We start from the raw sequence: 19,952 nt of genomic DNA, 5'->3' as shown, positions 1-19,952 counted from the left end.
TACATCATGTTATCTCTGAATTAGACCTACTTGACAAATGTTTGAAATATATCACTTTATTTTCCTCCTGAAAAATCCCTTCACAATTCCAAAGTTGATGTGATGCTAGATGTGGATCTAGCTGTTATCAAAGTAATAAAATTCTACTAAGTGTCATGTGGTAATTAGTATGGACAAGTCATTGAACTAGCCTGACACCACACGTGATACCTCTAATCCTTACAAGAAACTCATAAAGTGGGCATGAATATTACCATTTGATTACATACGAGGAAACTGATGCTCAGAGTAGTTAAGTCACTTTTCTAAGATCAACAACATGTGAGAGATAGAATCAGGCTGTTGTTTCAGTTCAAATATATCCAAAGCTCGAGACTAACTGAAGCCAAATGGCAATGCAAACATAGCAAACTAAATACCAAAAAAAAAAAAAAAAAAAAGAAAAGAAGAAGAAGAAGAAGAAGAAGAAGAAGAAGAAGAAGAAGAAGAAGAAGAAGAAGAAGAAAGAAAGAGAAAGAAAGATGAAAATGGCAAAGAATGTAGAGTGCAAAGTATGTTCATGGTTGATAAGTTTGGAGATGAGGAGGTAAAAAGGGAAGGTGATGAATACACTGACTTACTCGGTGTGAGGTGAAGGCAGATGATCAAGCAGCCGGGCTTAATGGCCATCTGACAGGAAGCAAGCAGAAGATGAGAGCAGCTGGATAAAATGGGGTTATCTGGAAGAGTCCATTGACAAGTGTAAAGCAGAAGGGAAGCTATAGGCTCCTAAGCTCATTGGGAGAAAAAGGAAATGGTTAAGAAAATGAGGATTGAAGTGTCCTAGGCTTTAGTTTTTTTTTTTTTTTAAAGAACCTATTTATTCATTTGAAAGAGTTTGAGAGAGAGCATGAGAGGGATGAGTGAGAGAGAGGGAGAGGAGAGAAACAGACGCCCCACTGAGCAGGGAGCCCAAAGAGGGGCTCAATCCCAGGATCCCGGGATTGTGACCTGAACCAAAGGCAGACCCTTAACCAACTGAACCACCTAGGTGCCCTGGTGTCCTAGGTTTAAAAAATGGGGATATGCATAGCTTCATGGCAACAAACTGGGAAAACAATAAAGGACCTCTTCTGGTGCTCCACACTACCAGAGTCATTTAGCAAATTTGACCAATTACCAATACCTAGAGACATTCTTCATGTCCAGCTTTTATGACAGGCTAGCATTGAAGAATGCAGCTCTTACCAACAGCTGGATCACTGAGAAGCTGCCAGTGCTATTTTATAGTGAGAGTAGATTAGGAAGGGCTGGCCATATTATGTGGCTCTGGGCAAGCTAAACCCTCGGTGCCTCAGTTTTCTCGTTGGCAAAATGGGAAGAATAATAGTAACTACCTCTTCAGATTCTTGTAAAAATTAAATGAATGGATTTATGTAAAACTATTAGAATGCTACTTAATATATAAGTGTTTGATAACTAAAATCAAATATTAAGAAGAAAAAAATGCAGCTTCCAATGATTTTCAACATATGATTAGCCCTGAAAGTGAAGTCCTTATTGTTGGATCTCAAATCAATGTTGAATTTGTTTCCCTAAAGCATAATCCTAGCTAGGACTGTGGGATGAGTCCATATCTTCACCACGGATCCCCTTTTTCATGATAAATACCTAAAATGCCTGTGGATTTCTTGCCCAGAATACTTATTAGAAGGAGATATTAAAGACATAGTTACCTGGAAAATAATCAAATGATTTTTTTTAAGTTGAAAGCTTACCCACCAGGGTTCTTTTTTTTTTTTTTTATTCAGCGAATAGTTTTTTACTATACTTGAAATAAATATTATCCTTAGGTTAGCATTTTTTATTTTTCTTCTTTTTAAAAGAAAGATTTTATGTATTTATTCATGAGAGATAGAGATAGGCAGAGACTGAGGCAGAGGGAGAAGAGTGGGGAGCCTGATGCAGGATTAGATCCCAGGATCCTGGGATCACGACCTGAGCTAAAGGCAGATGCTCAACCACTGAGCCACCCAGGGACCCCTAGCATTTTTTTTTTGAACACTCTTACTTTGGAAATTCAAGATACTCTAAAACTAAGAAGTATAGTATATAGTGCAGGCATATTTTAATACAATTTGAAAATCACTAGATCATTCATAAAATATGCCAAGTATAAATGCTTGCATACATCTTTTAATTTCTTTTTTTAAGATTTTATTTATTTATTCATGAGAGACAGAGAGAGAAAGAGACAGAGACAGAGGCAGAGAGAGGCAGAGACACAGGCAGAGAGAGAAGCAGGCTCCATGCAGGGAGCTCAACGTGAGACTCAATCCCGGGTCTCCAGGATCATGCCTGGGCTGAAGGCAACACTAAACTGCCAGGCCACCGGGGCTGCCCCATCTTTTCATTTCTCTTAGAAGTGCGTCAGTGTTACTAACCCTAAGGGAAGAATAAAAAACACTGACAAAATCTTCATGATAGATACTAACACAAGATTTTCAGAGAGAAAAAAACAAACAAGCCCCAAACAGCTTTTGATGAGGTACAACCAGAGATGGCTTTTTACATATATATTTCTATAGATAAATTTCATTATCACTGGGTCACTCAGGAAAGAAATTAAAATACTCAAATACTTATTTTCTAGAATACTCACAAGTATTTATGGAGTAAGAGAAATAAACTTGATACTAGAAATTATTGATTGATATTTAGAATAAGATGGAAGTATCTAAAAAAGAAGTCTCAAGTGCCTGGGTGGCTCAGTGGTTGAGCATCTGCCTTTGGCTCAGGGCATGATCCCGGGGTCCTGGGATCGAGTCCTGCATCAGGCTCCCAGTGGGGAGCCTGCTTCTTCCTCTGGCTGTGGCTCTGCCTCTCTCTGTGTGTCTCTTAAGAGTAAATAAATAAAATCTAAAATAAAATTAAAAAAATAAAATAAAATAAAAAAGTCTCAAGGGTACTATAGCAGAAATTTCTCAAAATCTATAGTAAGTAGAAAATACTGCTCCTTATTTGCTATAACATATACCTTTGATTATTTGCTTAGGTTATAGGAGAGAGTGAAAGATTTCTGATAGTACTTTCTCTCTATATATTTTTGTTATTATGTGTTCTATTTATCAATAAACTCCCAAAAAGAAGAATTTCTGTAAGTCGTATCATGTGATTATAATGAAATAAAAGTAAAAAATAATAGCTAACTTTTAACCAAAAAAAAAACCCCAAAAGGATGATAATGTTTAAAAATATTGTATAATATAGGTAATCAAAATTTAAATAATGGACTATTTAAAAATAACAACAATATAGTACTTAATAAAACCATAATTATAAAGCCAAATTATAAATAATTATTTAGGTTTAAATGCTTTTATTACTAAAAAGACTCTAAGCATTAATCTCAAAATATTAGAAAAGTACAATTTCAAAGAAAAATATGGGAATAGAACCATAAAATAATAATTTATTATGTAGAAAAGAGGAAACTGGTGAAATTAATAAATAAGCCAAATAAATGATTTATTTAGAAAAATAAAAATTGTTTAAAATTCAACTGGTATAACCAAGACAAAAGGAAAAAAATAGGAATAGACAGCAATAGAAATATCAATGGTTATACAGAACCAGATACATATATTTTTTTTAAGTTTTTTTAAATTTATTTATTCATGAGAGACACAGAGAGAGAGGCAGAGACACAGGCAGAGGAAGAAGCTGGCTCCATGCAGGGAGCCTGATGTGGGACGTGATCCCTAGTCTCCAGGATCAAGTCCTGGGCCAAAGGCAGAACTAAACTGATGAGCCACCTGGGGGCCCGATACAGATATATTTCTAAACTAATAAATTTACATTTAAAATTCTGACAAACCAAAGATGAACTAGGAATTATAAATTAAACAATAGAAAAGTCAATAAACTTAAGGGTGGGGGAAACTGTTTAAGTAATGTAGTCAGAAAAAAATTGCACAGTTTTACGGTCTCTTTTTAAAAAACTGAAGAAATATGTTATACAAACAACTCCAAAATACAGCCAAAAAGGGAAAGTTTCACATGCTGTCCTAATCCTGGCACCAAAATCTGACAAACATGGGGGGTGAGTGGAGACCAATCTCACTTAAGAATCAAGAGACCAAAATCTTAAATTAAATTTAGGTATATAGGGATCCTTGGGTGGCGCAGCGGTTTAGCACCTCCCTTTGGCCCAGGGCGTGATCCTGGAGACCTGGGATCGAGTCCCACGTCGGGCTTCCGGTGCATGGAGCCTGCTTCTCTCTCTGCCTATGTCTCTGCCTCTCTCTCTCTCTCTCTGTGACTATCATAAATAAAAATAAATAAATAAATTTAGGTATATAATGCAATACATGATTATATTTTCTCTGGGAATGATGACAGTTAAAATTATGAAAAGTTCTAACTTAAGTCACCCCATAAAAAGGATATGGGAACAAAATTATGTGATTATTTAAGTAGATGTCCAAGTCTTGACAAGATCTCATGGTAAATTTGTCCATACTCATTTTTAAATATGATACTATACAATCAGTATCTCATTTAGGTCTGTGGAGAGTGGCTCAACAAATTTAATCTAAGGTTCAAGATTGCCCCAGGGGATGGGGCAAGATGGTGGAAGAGTAGGGTCCCTAAGTCACCTGTCCCCACCAACTTACCTAGATAACTTTCAAATCATCCTGAAAACCTATGAATTCGAACTGAGATTTAAAAACCTTTTTTTTAAAGATTGTATTTATTTATTCATGAAAGACGCACACATAGAGAAAGAGAGAGGCAGAGACACAGGCAGAGGGAGAAGCAGGCTCCATGCAGGAAGCCCGATGCGGGACTCGATCTCTGGTCTCCAGGATCACGCCCTGGGCCTAAGGCAGGCTCCAAACTGGTGAGCCACCCAGGGATACCCTCGATCTGAGATTTAAAGAGAGAACAGCTGGAACACTACAGAGAGAAGAGTTTGAGCATGTAACAAGACAACTCCTTTTTAGCCACTCTGCACTGAGCAAAATGACTAGAAAGAAGAACTCACCACAATAGAAAGAATCAGAAACAGTCCTCTCTGCCACAGAGTTACAGAAGTTGGATTATAATTCGATGTCAGAAAGCCAATTCAGAAGCACAATTATAAAGCTACTGGTGGCTCTGGAAAAAAGCATAAAGGATTCAAGAGACTTCATGACTGCAGAATTTAGATCTAATCAAGCCGAAATGAAAAATCAATTAAATGAGATGCAATCCAAATTGGAGGTCCTAATGAGGAGGGTTAATGAGGTAGAAGAATGAGTGAGTGACAAAGAAGACAAGTTGATGGCAAGGAAGGAAGCTGAGGAAAAAAGAGAAAACAAAAGATCATGAGGAAAGGTTAAGGGAAATAAATGACAGCCTCAGAAGGAAACATCTATGTTTAATTGTGGTTCCAGAGGGCGCCGAGAGGGACGAGGACCAGAAAGCATATTTGAACAAATCATAGCTGAGAACTTCCCTAACTTGGGGAAGGAAACAGGCATTCATATCCAGGAGATAGAGAGGTCCTCCCTAAAATCAATAAAAACCATTCAACACCTCGACATTTAATAGTGAAACTTGCAAATTCCAAAGACAAAGAGAAAATCCTTAAAGCAGCAAGAGACAAGAGATCCCTAACTTATATGGGGAGAAATATTAGGTTAACAACAGACCTCTCCACAGTGACCTGGCAGGCCAGAAAGGGCTGGCAGGATATGTTCAGGGTCCTAAATGAGAAGAATCTGCAGCTAAGAATACTTTATCCAGCAAGGCTCTCATTCAGAATAGAAGGAGAGATAAAGAGCTTACAAGGTAGGCAGAAACTGAAAGAATATGTGACCACCAAACCAGCTCTGCAAGAAATATTAAGGGGGACTCTGTAAAACAAAGAGGATGTCCAAAGACATAATACACAACAACAGGGACTGAATGGGTAATGGTAACTCTGAACATAAATGGGCTTAATGATCCCATCAAAAGACGCAGGGCTTCAGACTGGATAAAAAAGCAAGACCCATCTATTTTCTGTCTACAAGAGACTCATTTTAGACCTAAAGATACCTATAGCCTGAAAATAAAAGTTTGGAGAACCATTCACCATTCAAATGGTCCTCAAAAGAAAATGGGTAGCCATGCTCATATCAGATAAAATAAAGCTTATCCCAAAGACTGTAGTAAGAGATGAAAAGGGACACTATATCATACTTCAAGGATCTATCCAACAAGAGGACCTAACAATCATGACTATTTATGCCCCTAATGTGGGAGCTGCCAAGTATATCAATCAATTAATAACAAAAGTTAAGACATACTTAGATAATAATACACTAATACCGGGAGACTTCAACATGGCACTTTCTGCAAATGACATGTATAACCACAACATCTCCCATGCGACAAGAGCTTTAAATGATACACTGCACCAGATGGATTTCACAGATATTTACAGAACTTTACATCCAAACGCAACTGAATACACATTCTTCTCAAGTGCACACGGAACTTTCTCCAGAATAGACCACATACTCGGTCACAAATCAGGTCTTAACCGATACCAAATGATTGGGATTGTCCCCTGCATATTTTCAGACCATAATGCTTTGAAACTAGAACTAAATCACAAGAAGAAATTTGGAAGAAATTCAAACATGTGGAGGATAAAGATCATCCTGCTAAAAGATGAAAGGGTCAACCAGGAATTTAGAGAAGAATTAAAAAGATTCATAGAAACCAATGAGAATGAAGATACAACCGTTCAAAATCTTGGGATACACCAAAATCAGTCCTGAGAAGGAATCACATCACAATACAACCATCCCTCAAAAAACTGGAAAATACTCAAATATACAAGCTAACCTTGCACCTAAAGGAAATGGAGAAAGAACAGCAAATAAAACCTACACCCAGCAGAAGAAGAGAGTTAATAAAGATTCAAGCAGAACTCAATGAGATAGAGACCAGAAGAACTGTAGAACAGATCAACAAAACCAGGAGTAGGTTCTTTGAAAGGATAAATAAGATAGATAAACCATTAGTCAGCCTTATTAAAAACAAAAGAGAAAAGATTCTAAATAATAAAATCATGAATGAAAAAGGAGAGATCAATGAGAGACTCCTAACTCTGGGAAATGAACAAGGGGTGGTGGAAAGGGATGTGGGTGGGGGGTGGGGGTGACTGGGTGACGGGCACTGAAGGGGCACTTGATGGGATGAGCACTGGGTGTTATGCTATATGTTGGCAAATTGAACTCCAATTAAAAAAATAAAAAGAAAAATAAAAGAAAGAAAAAAAATGAAAAAGGAGAGATCACAACCAATACAAAGAAAATACAAACAATTTTAAAAACATATTATGGGCAGATATACGCCAATAAATTAGGCAATCTATAAGAAATGGATGCATTTCTGGAAAACCACAAACTACCAAAACTGGAACAGGAAGAAATACCTGAACAGGCCAATAACCAGGGAGGAAATTGAAGCAGTCATCAAAAAACTCCTAAGACACAAAAGTCCAGGGCCAGATGGCTTCCCAGGGGAATTCTATCAAACATATAAAGAAGAAACAATACCTATTCTACTAAAGCTGTTCCAAAAGATAGAAAGGGATGGAATACTTCCAAACTCATTCTATGAGGCCAGCATCACCTAATTCCAAAATCAGACAAAGACCCCCCCAAAAAGGAGAATTATAGACCAATATCCCTGATGAACACAGATGCAAAAATTCTCAACAAGATACTAGCCAATAGGATCCAACAGTACATTAAGAAGATTTTTCACCATGACTAAGTGGGATTTATCCCCAGGAGGCAAGGCTGGTTCAACACTCGTAAAGCAATCAATGTGATTCATCATATCAACAAGAGAGAAAACAAGAACCATATGATCCTCTTCATAGATGCAGAGAAAGCATTTGACAAAATATAGCATCCATTCCTGATCAAAACTCTTCAGAGTGTAGGGATAGAGGGAACATTCCTCAGCCTCTTAAAAGCCATTATGAAAAGCCCACAGCAAATATCATTCTCAATGGGGAAGCACTGGGAGCCTTTCCCCTAAGATCACGAACACGAGAGGGATGTCCACTCTCACCACTGCTATTCAACATAGTACTAGAAGTGCTCACCTCAGCAATCAGGCAACAAAAAGAAATAAAAGACATTCAAATTGGCAAAGAAGAAGTCAAACTCTCCCTCTTTGCAGATGACATGACACTGTATGTAGAAAACCCAAAAGACTCCACCCCAAGATTCCTAGAACTCATACAGCAATTTGGCAGTGTGGCAGGATACAACATCAATGCCCAGAAGTCAGTGGCATTTCTACACACTGAGACTGAAGAAAGAGAAATTAAGGAGTCAATCCCATTTACAATTTCACCCAAAACCATAAGATACCTAGGAATAAACCTAACCAAAGAAGTAAAGGATCTATACCCTAAAAACTACAGAACACTTCTGAAAGAAATTGAGGAAGACACAAAGAGATGGAAAAATATTCCATGCTGATGGATTGGAAGAATTAATATTGTGAAAATGTCCATGCTACCCAGGGCAATTTACACATTTAATGCAATCCCTATCAAAATAACATGGACTTTCTTCAGAGAGTTGGAACACATCATTAAGATTTGTGTGGAAAATATCAGAAAGGGAGACAAAACATAAAGACTCCTAACTCTGGGAAACGAACTAGGGGTGGTGGAAGGGGAGGAGGGCGTGGGGTGGGGGTGAATGGGTGACGGGCACTGAGGGGGGCACTTGACGGGATGAGCACTGGGCGTTATTCTGTATGTTGGCAACTTGAACACCAATATGTTCTCATTCATTTGGGGAATATAAATAATAGTGAAAGGGAATATAAGAGAAGGGAGAAGAAATGTGTGGGAAATATCAGAAAGGGAGACAGAACGTAAAGACTGCTAACTCTGGGAAACGAACTAGGGGTGGTAGAAGGGGAGGAGGGCGGGGGGTGGGAGTGAATGGGTGACGGGCACTGGGGGTTATTCTGTATGTTAGTAAATTGAACACCAATAAAAAATAAATTAAAAAAAAAAAGAAAAGAAAAGACCCCGAATAGCCAGGGGAATACTGAAAAAGAAAACCAGAGCCAGGGCCATCACCATGTGGATTTTAAGTTGTACTACAAAGCTGTGATCATCAACACAGTGTGGCACAAAACAAACACATAGATCAATGGAACAGAATGGAACAATGGAACAGAATAGAGAACCCAGAAAGATACATCCATGAAGGCAAGGGAAACAAAATAAAAAATGAATTATTGGGACTTCATCAAGATGAAACACTTCTGCACAGCAAAAGAAACAGTCCACAAAACTCAAAGACAACCTACAGAATGGGAGAGGATATTTGCAAATGATGTATCAGATAAAGGGCTAGTATCCAAGATCTATAAAGAACTTATTAAACTCCACAGCAAAGAAACAAACAATCCAATCATGAAATGGGCAAAAGACATGAAGAGAAATCTCAGAGGAAAACACAGACATGGCCAACAAGCACATGAGAACATGCTCCGCCTCACTGGCCATCAGGGAAATACAAATCAAAACCACAATGAGATACCACCTCACACCAGTGAGAATGGGGAAAATTAACAAGATAGGAAACCACAAATGTTGGAGAGGATGCGGAGAAAAGGGGAAGCCTCTTGCACTGTTGGTGGGAATGTGAACTGGTACATCCATTCTGGAAGACTGTGGTGGTTCCTCAAAGAGTTAAAAATAGACCTGCCCTACGACCCAGCAATTGCACTGCTGGGGATTTACCCCAAAGATACAGATGCAGGGAAACGCCGAAACACCTGCACCCCGATGTTTCTAGCAGCAATGTCCACAATAGCCCAACTGTGGAAGGAGCCTCGGTGTCCATCGAAAGATGAATGGATAAAGAAGATGTGGTCTATGTATATACAATGGAATATTACTCAGCCATGAAAAACGACGAATACCCACCATTTGCTTCAATGTGAATGGAACTGGAGGGTATTATGCTGAGTGAAGTAAGTCAATCGGAGAAGGACAAACAATGTATGTTCTCATTCATTTGGGGAATACAAAAAATAGTGAAAGGGAATAAAGGAGAAAGGAGATGAAATGAGTGGGAAATATCAGTGAGGGTGACAGCACATGAGAGACTCTAACTCTTGGAAATGAACAAGGGGTGGTGGAAAGGAAGGTGGATGGGGGGTTGGGGTGACTGGGTGATGGGCACTGAGGGGGGTACTTGATGGGATGAGCACTGGGTGTTATGCTATGTGTTGGCAAATCGAACAATAAAAAATATATATACAAAAAATAAAATGCAATAAAATAAAAATAAGTTTAGCTCAGTTAAAAGCAAACAATAAAAATTTAATCTAATGTTCATATGATTTATGTGGAGTAATAAAAAATAACCAAGGGAGACATATAATATCCATTATTAGAATAGCCAAGGCAATCTTGAGTAAGAACAAAATTGAAGGCACCACGCTTCCTGATTTCAACCTGTATTACTAAGCCAAATAATGAAAACAGTATGGTATTGGCATAAAATCAGACACACTGATCATGGAGCAGAATGTAGAGGCCAGAAATAAGCCCACGGATATATGGTCAATTAACTTTCAACAAAAGAGCCAAGAACATACAAGAGGGAAAGGTTCGTCACATGCTAAAGAAGGAACTGGACCCTTTCCTACAGCATCCACAAAATTCAACTCAAAATGGATTAAAGACTTGAATTAGAAACCTCTTGAGTGAAGAGATCTGAAACCATAAACCTTAAAACATAAAGGGTACAGTGTCTAGACATCAATTGGTCTTGACAATGCTTTTTTTTTTTTTTGGTTTGATACCAAGAAAAAAGAGACAAAATCAAAATAAACAGTGGGACTATTGCAAACTAAAAAGTTTCTGCACAGCAAAGGAAATTGTCAACAAAATGAAAAGGCAACCTACGTAATGGGAGAAAATATCTGCAAACCACATCCAACAGGGAGTTAATATTCAAAATACACAAAAAGTCATACAACTCAATAGCAAAAAAAAAACCCTAATAACCCGATTTAGAAATGGGCAAAGGATCTGATTCGACATTTTCCCAGAAAAAGACATGCAAATAAATGGCCAAGAGATACATGAAAAGCTGTTCAACATCACTTGTCATCAGGGAAACGGAAAGCAAAACCACAATGAGATATTACTTCTCACCTGTCAAGATACCCTTTTATTAAAAAGACAAGATAACAAATGCTGCTGATGATGTAGAGAAAAAGAAACCCTTGCACAGTACTCGTGGGTGGGTGTATAAACTGGTGCAGCCACTATGGAAAACAGCATGGAAGTTCCCCCAAGAAATTAAAAGTAGAAGTACCATGTGATCCATCAATTCCACTTGTGGGTATATAACCAAAGGAAACAAAACCACTACCTTAAAAAGGTACCTGTGCTCCTATGTTCACTGCAGTGTTATTCATAACAGCCAAGGTGCGGAAACCATCTAAGTTTCCACAGGTGAATTGACCGATGAATGAATAAAGACAATAATAGATATAGATAGATATAGATACAGATATAGATATAGATATATAGATATAATAGATAGATATAGATGATATAGATATATATTCCTAATATATATAATGACATATATTACAATAAAAAATTCATATATGACATATATGACATATATGACATATATATCCTGCCATTAGCAACAACATGGATGAACTCTAAGGAGATTACACTCAGTAGAAAAGCCAAAGAAAGACAAATGCTGTATGCCCTCGTGTATATGTGGAATCTAAGGCAAAAAAGTCAAACTCACAGAAAAGGAGAGCAGAATGGTGGTTGGCAGGAACTGTAGGTGGGGATGGGGGCTAGGGAGAGGCTGGTAAAAGGTACAAACTTTTAGTTGCAAGATGAATGAGGTCTGAGGAAATAATGTATAACATCGTGACTAGCGTTGACAATATTACATGGGATAATTGAAATTTGCAGAGAGTAGATCTCAAGTTTTTTTTTTTTTCATCAGAAAAAGAGAAATATGTGAGCTCACTGATGTAGTAATTAACTTGGTGGTGGGAATCCTTTCACGACGTATACATAAATCATCACGTTGTACACTTTAAATATATTGCACTTTTATTTGTCAGTTATACCTTAATAAAGCTAAAAAAATTCCATATGAACTTTAAAATTATAACAGAATACTTGGGGTGCCTGGGTGACTCAGTCAGTTGAGCATCTAAATCTTGATTTCAGCTCAGGTCATGATCTCAGGGTCCTGGGATCAAGGCCTTGTCAGGCTCTGTGCTCAGTGGGGAGTCTGCTTCTCTCTCTCTCTCTGCCTTTGCCCCTCTCCCTGCTTGTGCTCCCTCTCTCAAATAAATAAGCAAATCTTTTAAAAAAATAAAACAACTGAACACTCCACAAAAATAAAAAATAGACAAATGAAAGAAGACAATAAAAAGAATCCCCGAATCTTAGTTTTATAAGAATTAAGTATATAATGATTTAAAATCACAAGAAAAGGATGGGATTTTTAACATGTTGTGGAGCCAATTGGTTAACTACTTTTAAGACTCATTATCATACGCAAATAGATGTTTATAAATTAGCATATTATATAAATTTGATATTTGATAAATATATCATAATCCAAAATAAAACCTAAATTTATTAAAAATATATGTAAAAATCAAATCATAAGTAAGAAGATCTAAATAAAAAAGTAGATTAGTATTTACATGACCTCAGGTTGGAAAAAGCATTTCTAACCAACCTAGCCAAAACAGAAAGCGCAAAGAAAAAGGCTATTGAGCCACATAAAATCCAAAAGACCAATGTGTTTTATTTATTCTGCTTATTCTTAGAAGCAGTAGCCATTATTAATGCTTAGTTCAAAACATCTTATAGAACCAATTAAAGGCAAGTAATAAACTTGAAAAATGTTTAAAACATATATGGCAAGATGTTACTGATATAAATGTTATGTCTCAATAAGAAAACAGAAGCAGTCCAATAGAAAAACAAGCAGAAGACATGAGTAGACAATTCAAAGGAGAAGAGAATCGCAGCTCTTGTCCACTGCCAAGCAGAGGCAGGAGGGGAAGCATCCGCTAGCAGCTCAGCTGTTCCAACACAGAGTTGGCTCCCTAGACATCTAATCGTATTTACTTGATCTCTCTCTCTCTCTCCTCTTCGAATTCCTTTATATATCTGATGTCTTAATGAAACTCTTGTCTTCCAGCACAGTTGTAAGGAGCTACTATTTTTTTTTTTGTATTATGTTTTCTTCCATCTTATTACATAAAATTTAGCAGAGGCAAGTAAGCTCAGCCTGCCAACCTAATATAATACATTATCCTTCAATCATATATGAGTTTTCAAATTTCTACTGGTCTGCTCACAGTTCCTTCTAAAAGAAGCTACCCAGTGCATAGGCCCTCAGGACAAACCCATTGGAGGACATGACTTTTACCCAGTTACCCATCACCTTTGGCCACAGCCGATTCAAACACAGATAGACAGACCCTTGACGAAATGGCTGCCAATCCATAGGCCAGGGGATGAATTAAGGCGCATCCTTGTATGAAACAATGAGGTGGCCCAGGGAATTTCTTGCTCTGGAATTTAAACTTACAAAGGAAATTTAAAAGGGAAAAAAAATGAAAAGGTCATTTAAGCAGCTATAGTGAAAGCCACAGTTGAAAATCAACTACCTGAGTAAAGCTGAGACTGAATAGGCCACAATTGCTTTCTTGCCTATTGCATGCTGACTTTGTAACTGAAGCTATTCAGTAGATGGTAGAGCAGAGGATAAGCCCAGAGTGAAGCATGGAGTCCAGGAGTGAGAGTTATGAATTCCCAGAGAAACTTCAGTCCTTGCCAACTTTTAAATTCCTGTCCTGGTCTGCAATGAACCATCATATTGTAGTAAATTAATGAATGCATTAGTTTCCCTTTTTAAAGATTATTTATTTGAGATAGAGAATGAGAGACAGAGCATGATGGGGAAGGGCAGGGAGAAGGAGAGAGAAACTCAACCAGACTCTGTTGAGTGTGGAGCATGTGGGGCTTGATTTCAAAACCCTGAGATCACCACCTGAGCTGAAACCAAGAATTGGACACTAAACTGACTGCGCCACGCAGACACCCCATGAATGCCTCAGTGTTACTGCTGGACAATATATTGCTGCAAACTTAGCAGCTGAGAAGCTATTGCATGTAGAATTTGATTGTTTCTGTGGGCCAGGAGGCTGAGTCTAGCCTACCTACAACCTCTCCTCGGGTTCTCAAAAGGTGACAATCAAGGTGTTGGCCAGGCTGCATTCCATCCTGGAGCTGGGAGTCCTTCTCTCATTGAGGTTCCTAGAACGAGCCAGTTCCTTGCAGTTGTAGGACTGCCATTCTTATTTTCTTGTCGGCTATAGGGCAGGGGCCCAGAGGCCTTACATTTTCCTGTCACGTGGTGTGCTCCACAGGCAGCTCCTGTATGGGTATTTGATTCTTCAAGATCAGCAAGAGAATTTCTTGCTCCAGTCTACTGAGATGGAAGCTTATATAATGGGAGACACCCCATCATCTTTGCCCTATTGTATTGGTTGGCAGCAAGTCACAGGTCCTGTCTGCACTCCAGAGGAGGGTATCATTCAAGGGCACGATTCCTCAAGGGTTAGTTTAGGCCATGTCCACCACAGTGAGTCAGCTACAGGCAGTGGAAAGGAGCTGTGGAACATGTGGCCTCAGACTCTTTGAGAATGAGGCAGAGTCTTTTGGAAATAGATATAATAACACATACATGCTCTCTTTTGTGATTTCTTATCAACATCTACCTGTTTTTAACAGAAAATAAGAAGTCATTGCTTTCATTGACATAATTTCTCTCTTACTGAAATGCTAGTTGGCAAATAACTACAAGTCTGAACCTCAGCAGGTTTGGTGAAGCTAGCTGAAGATGTATGTATGCATTCTGTCTCTTTAACCATTATTCATCGATTGTGTGTTTTTTTTTTTTTTCTGATCAGGCCTCAGGTACTGCATTGCTACTTAATAAGCTGAATTTATGCTCCTGGAATCACCAATGTATAATCTCACCGTTATCCCTGACCCGATTTTATCCAACATATAAAATAGAGGGGGAAATGCTTAAGCAAATATGAAGCTACTGAGAGATTAAATGGTTTCAGAGTCAAAAATGCAAACAAGCAGCTGTTATGTAGAAACATTTTGTTGGTTTTTCTAAATGAAGCATTTCTTTTTACTAATTTGGACTAAATAAAAGATGTGGTAACTAATTGCAAGAGCCTTGATTTTACTTTCAGGAAAGTGACAACCATTCTATAGAGGATGAATATGAAGCCTAAATCATGTAAAATGCCTATTTTCGCGTACTTCCTCAAAAGGCAGTGCTTTCATTATGTTTGAAAGTTTGACTTGAATGCAAGTTCTAAGGCTGAATCAATTAATAAAAAATATGGATTTTATATAAAATTGCAGTACTCTCAGGAAAAGGAGGAAGATGACTCGTAAATATCAAATTAATGGAAACTACTTATTTATATATTTATAGAGAGGAAACTCATAAAACAAAACTTATAGCCACTTATTTACTTTAAAAGATCAATTTCCCTCATCCAAACAAGCTCAGATAACATTACCTTAAAATGTTTTCTGCAAGAAAATATTTTGTGCAACCTTAAGTGTAAGCACTTCTACATATCCACCATCCTAAAAAGTGAGTGGTTACCTCTCTGAAGAGATTAAATCAAAATTAGGTTGACACAATTTTTATCTAATATGCACCCTGCTTGTTGATATATCCTGAAAGAGGGGCACACACAAGGAAGGATACAGTCCTTGCTCTTGAGTGGTTTATAGTCAAGTTAAGAAGTCAAGTCATCAACAAAGATAATGGAATTATCAATGTGAAGATGAAAAGTGACTTACAAATAGAAGAGAGGTGACAAGGGAGTTCATGACTGGTGTTTAAATGAATCATACAAAATGGAGCAGGATTTTAGGTGAGGGAGAAGTCACAGGGAAGAATGGGTAGTGTTCTGACTAGAGCACCAGTCAGGTAGAAGGAGCTTTCCATTTCTAGTTCTCTTACCAGCTAGTTGGGTGACCTACAGAAAATCGTTTCACTTCCTTGGTTTCAAACGCTGATTTTACAAAATGAAAGCCATGGCTATCACAGATGCTGCACACGGTCTATTCCAACTCTAAAAGTCTGTGCTCTTATCATGATTATGAAAAGCTTAATAAAGAACGATGATGAGAAGGTAGTTGAGCTGGGTCTTGCTGAATGTGATCTGACCAGACAAGAGGCGTCATGAGAATGTCTCCTGAAAGAGGAGCTGCCTAAGCCAAGATATAAAGATAGGTACCCCAAGTTATAATTAATTAGAATTGATCAATACAGAATCAGCATTTTCCCCTGCTTTTTCTGATTATGAAGACACATACTAGGTTATTTTTTTTTTCTTTGACTATAATAAGACTCTTTATGAGATACCTAAGCTTCATTCCCCCAACAACAACCAACATTATGGCATTGGAAAGTGACTCTGAATAGACTTCCAGCAATATCCCTTTAAAGAACTGTGGATTCCTTAAAGTAAGACACTCAAAAAAATCCCAGAACCTGTGTCTTCACAATGGATCTCAGGTCAGATCTATTAATTTGTGGTTTTTCTATTTGAAAGTTAAAATGAGGAAATAAAATGCAAGGCCTAGACTGATCAGAATCTTTCTCTATTCAGGAGAGGTGCCAGGTCCTAGTCTTTATTAAATTTCTTGTCATTTGATGAATTAAATATAATTATAATGAACTCACTTGGGATTTGATTATAATCTGTGGAGATTTTTCTTTCCAATTATATAGCTTCATATTAACTCTTAAATGTAAATGTGTAACCTTTCTCTAAAAGACTAGAAAGTCACATTCCTCTGAGCATTTTACAGAATTGTTATTTGAAATGATCTTGAAGACTGCACAAAGACTCTCATTAAATCTGACAACAGCACTCAGAAGCAGGTAAATGGCCCCGATTATTATTCTTTTTGCATAGTTTGGCAGTTCCAAATCCAGACCCACCCTAAAAGCCTCAAGGGATCGCCAGGTGGTCTCTTGGCTTTGATCTTTTCTTCATGCTCCTATTGGTCAAGGGAAAGCCCATATTCACTATCCACTCACTAGAAGCTTGTTCTTAGCCATTAAATGAAAAAGGTGGCCAATAAAGGCTGTGGGAAGAACGTGGCTCTGTCATTTTACCAAATGATTTGTTAATCTTAGGTCTCATATAATATGAAAACAAAATAAAGCTGAATATGTTTCTGAATGACTGAATGGATACATGAAGAAAGAGTTTATATCAATCCTTCAAGGTTACCAGATATTTAGGGGAGACTTATTTTATTTGTTTGTCCATTCATTAATTTATTAATTTTAATTTTGGCTTGTCATGTCAAATGTTCATATAGTATATCTATCATGCAATCCGTGAAAACATTCTGTAATGTTATTTTCAGCAAGCTTATAAATTGCATTTTATTTTCTTGAAACTTCTTTTAATGAATCTTGGCCCATTAGAGGTCAAGCTTTCTTCATTGTCTGAATGTGAACTTAAAGATTCATTCTGTTCATTTCTTGATGCTACAATATGTCAAGCATTGTGCTGGGCAGTGTGAAGGATACAAAGGGCATAAGTCCTCAGTATCTGCCTCAGAAAGCTCAATGTACTGTGGGAAACAGATCAATTTTTAAACACATAAGCAAATAATAGGGTAAAAAAATCTAAGTAAAGTATGTACAAATGGGTATGGGAACCCAGAGAATAGAGTATTCCTATGTCAGTAGGATAAGCAAGGCCACGTCCCTGGAGGTACAATTTGTATTGTTCTATGTGTTGTGGAGCACCACAGAGTGGCAATGTTTAAAGGAGATACCAAGAAAGGCTTTTGTGACAAGGTAACACGTAAGTTGATCCTCTAAGGAACAGTAGAAATTTGTTGTCCGGAGAATTAGACAATTAGAATTTGTTACCCGACAAAGCATATAGTTTGTTCAAAGACTTGGATGTGTGAAAGAACACAGCCCATGTGATGAAAATAGCAACTCGAGTGTTCAGAAATGTCCCCAGGGATGAAAATTATGGTGTTTCAGAAAGAAGGAATAGCACAGAAGCAACATGATGAGAGAGAACATGGCATGTCAGAAAGTGGCAAGGAGTTTGTGTGCTGTAAAGTTATATGTGTGAGGTGTGACATAGCAGTCTTTCAGTTCTCAAAGGTTTAATTAGAGGAGGAAGGGCCTTGTGTGCTATGTTAAGAACTTGGCTTTCAAATGCATATGACAACAAATATTGGAGAGGATGTGGAGAAAGGGGAACCCTCTTACACTTGGTGGAAATGCAAGCTGGTGCAACCACTCTGGAAAACAGCGTGGAGGTTCCTCAAGAAGTTAAAATAGAGCTACCCTATGACCCAGCAATTGCACTACTGGGGATTTACCCCAAAGACACAAATGGAGGGAGCTGAAGAAGCACCTGCACCCCAATGTTCATAGCAGCAATGCCCACAATAGCCAAACTGTGAAAAGAGCTGAGATGTCCATTGACAGATGAGTGGATAAAGAAGATGTGGTCCATGTGGAGGCCAAGAAAAATTAAGGCCATTCCACCTCAAGTTTAGCATTAGCACAAGTACAGCCGTCTTAGGCCCCTGTGAATAAGAGCTGAACTTTACAGGAAAAACTGCAGAATGTCCTCGGCAGGGAATCCCATATCAGAAAGACAACAGAGCTCAGAATTGCCCTCAGCAGAGAATCCCATATCAGATCTAAGAAACTCCCCCACCCTTTCCCCCATATTGGAAAAAAAATTCCTCCACCCCTTCTAAAAATCCCCTAGACCAGCCCATAAAAAACCCAGCTGTAACCCACTTCGGGCTCCAAGCCCCTGCTCTTCTGTGTGGAGTATACTTGGACCCAAGCTCGAGCTTGTAAATAAACCCTCGTGTACTTGCATCGGTGTCGGCTCCTTGGTGGTTTCTCGGATTCTCAGTCTTGGGCACAACAGTCCATATATACTATGGAATATCATTCAGCCAACAGACATGATGAATATTTACCATTTACATTGACATGGATGGAACTGGAGGGCATTATGCTGAGCAAAATAAGTAAATCAGAAAAAGACAATTATTACATGGTTTCACTTATATGTGGAATATAAGAAACAGTACAGAGGATCATAGGGTAAGGGAGGGAAAACTGAAGGCGAAATCATCAGAGAGGAGTCAAACCATGAGAGATTCTTAACTATACAAAACAAACAGGGTTACTGGAGGGGTGATGGGTGCGAGGACAGGGTAACTGGGTGATACGCATTAAAGAGGGCATGAGATGTGATGAGCACTGGGTGTTATATGCAACATAATGAATTATTGAACTCTACATCTGAAACTAATGATGTACTATATGTTGGCTACTTGAATTTAGATAAAAGAATAAAATGCATCCGTTGGCAAAGGGGGAATGATTCAAGGAATTTGTAGGAATGAAAATGATTTGCTCAAATTTGTGTGTGAGATCATCTTATTGGTCATGTGGAGAATGAATAGGTGGGCAAAAAAGAGAAATAACTAAAGGATTATATGGGGATCAGGGGCATAAACGAGTATTACAGTCAAATGGACCTATACCAAAGCCTCAACCTCACGTCATGTATGATTTCATGCAAACTATTTATTTTGAAAACTCAGTTTCCTCATGTATAAAATGAAAGTGATATTAATAATTATTTTGCATGGCTAATGTGATAACTAAGTGAAATAACATTATCACCAAGAATGAAGGAAAACGGGAGGATTGAATGGATCAGTGTGTGTGTGTGTGTGTGTGTGTGTGTGTGTGTGTGTGTGATGAATTCAATGATGT

The sequence above is a fragment of the Canis lupus genome, chromosome X, assembly GCF_003254725.2.
Source record: "Canis lupus dingo isolate Sandy chromosome X, ASM325472v2, whole genome shotgun sequence".
Taxonomy (NCBI): Eukaryota; Metazoa; Chordata; class Mammalia; order Carnivora; family Canidae; genus Canis; species Canis lupus.
The sequence above is the reverse complement of the archived record's forward strand: the minus strand, read 5'-3'. Positions refer to the sequence as shown.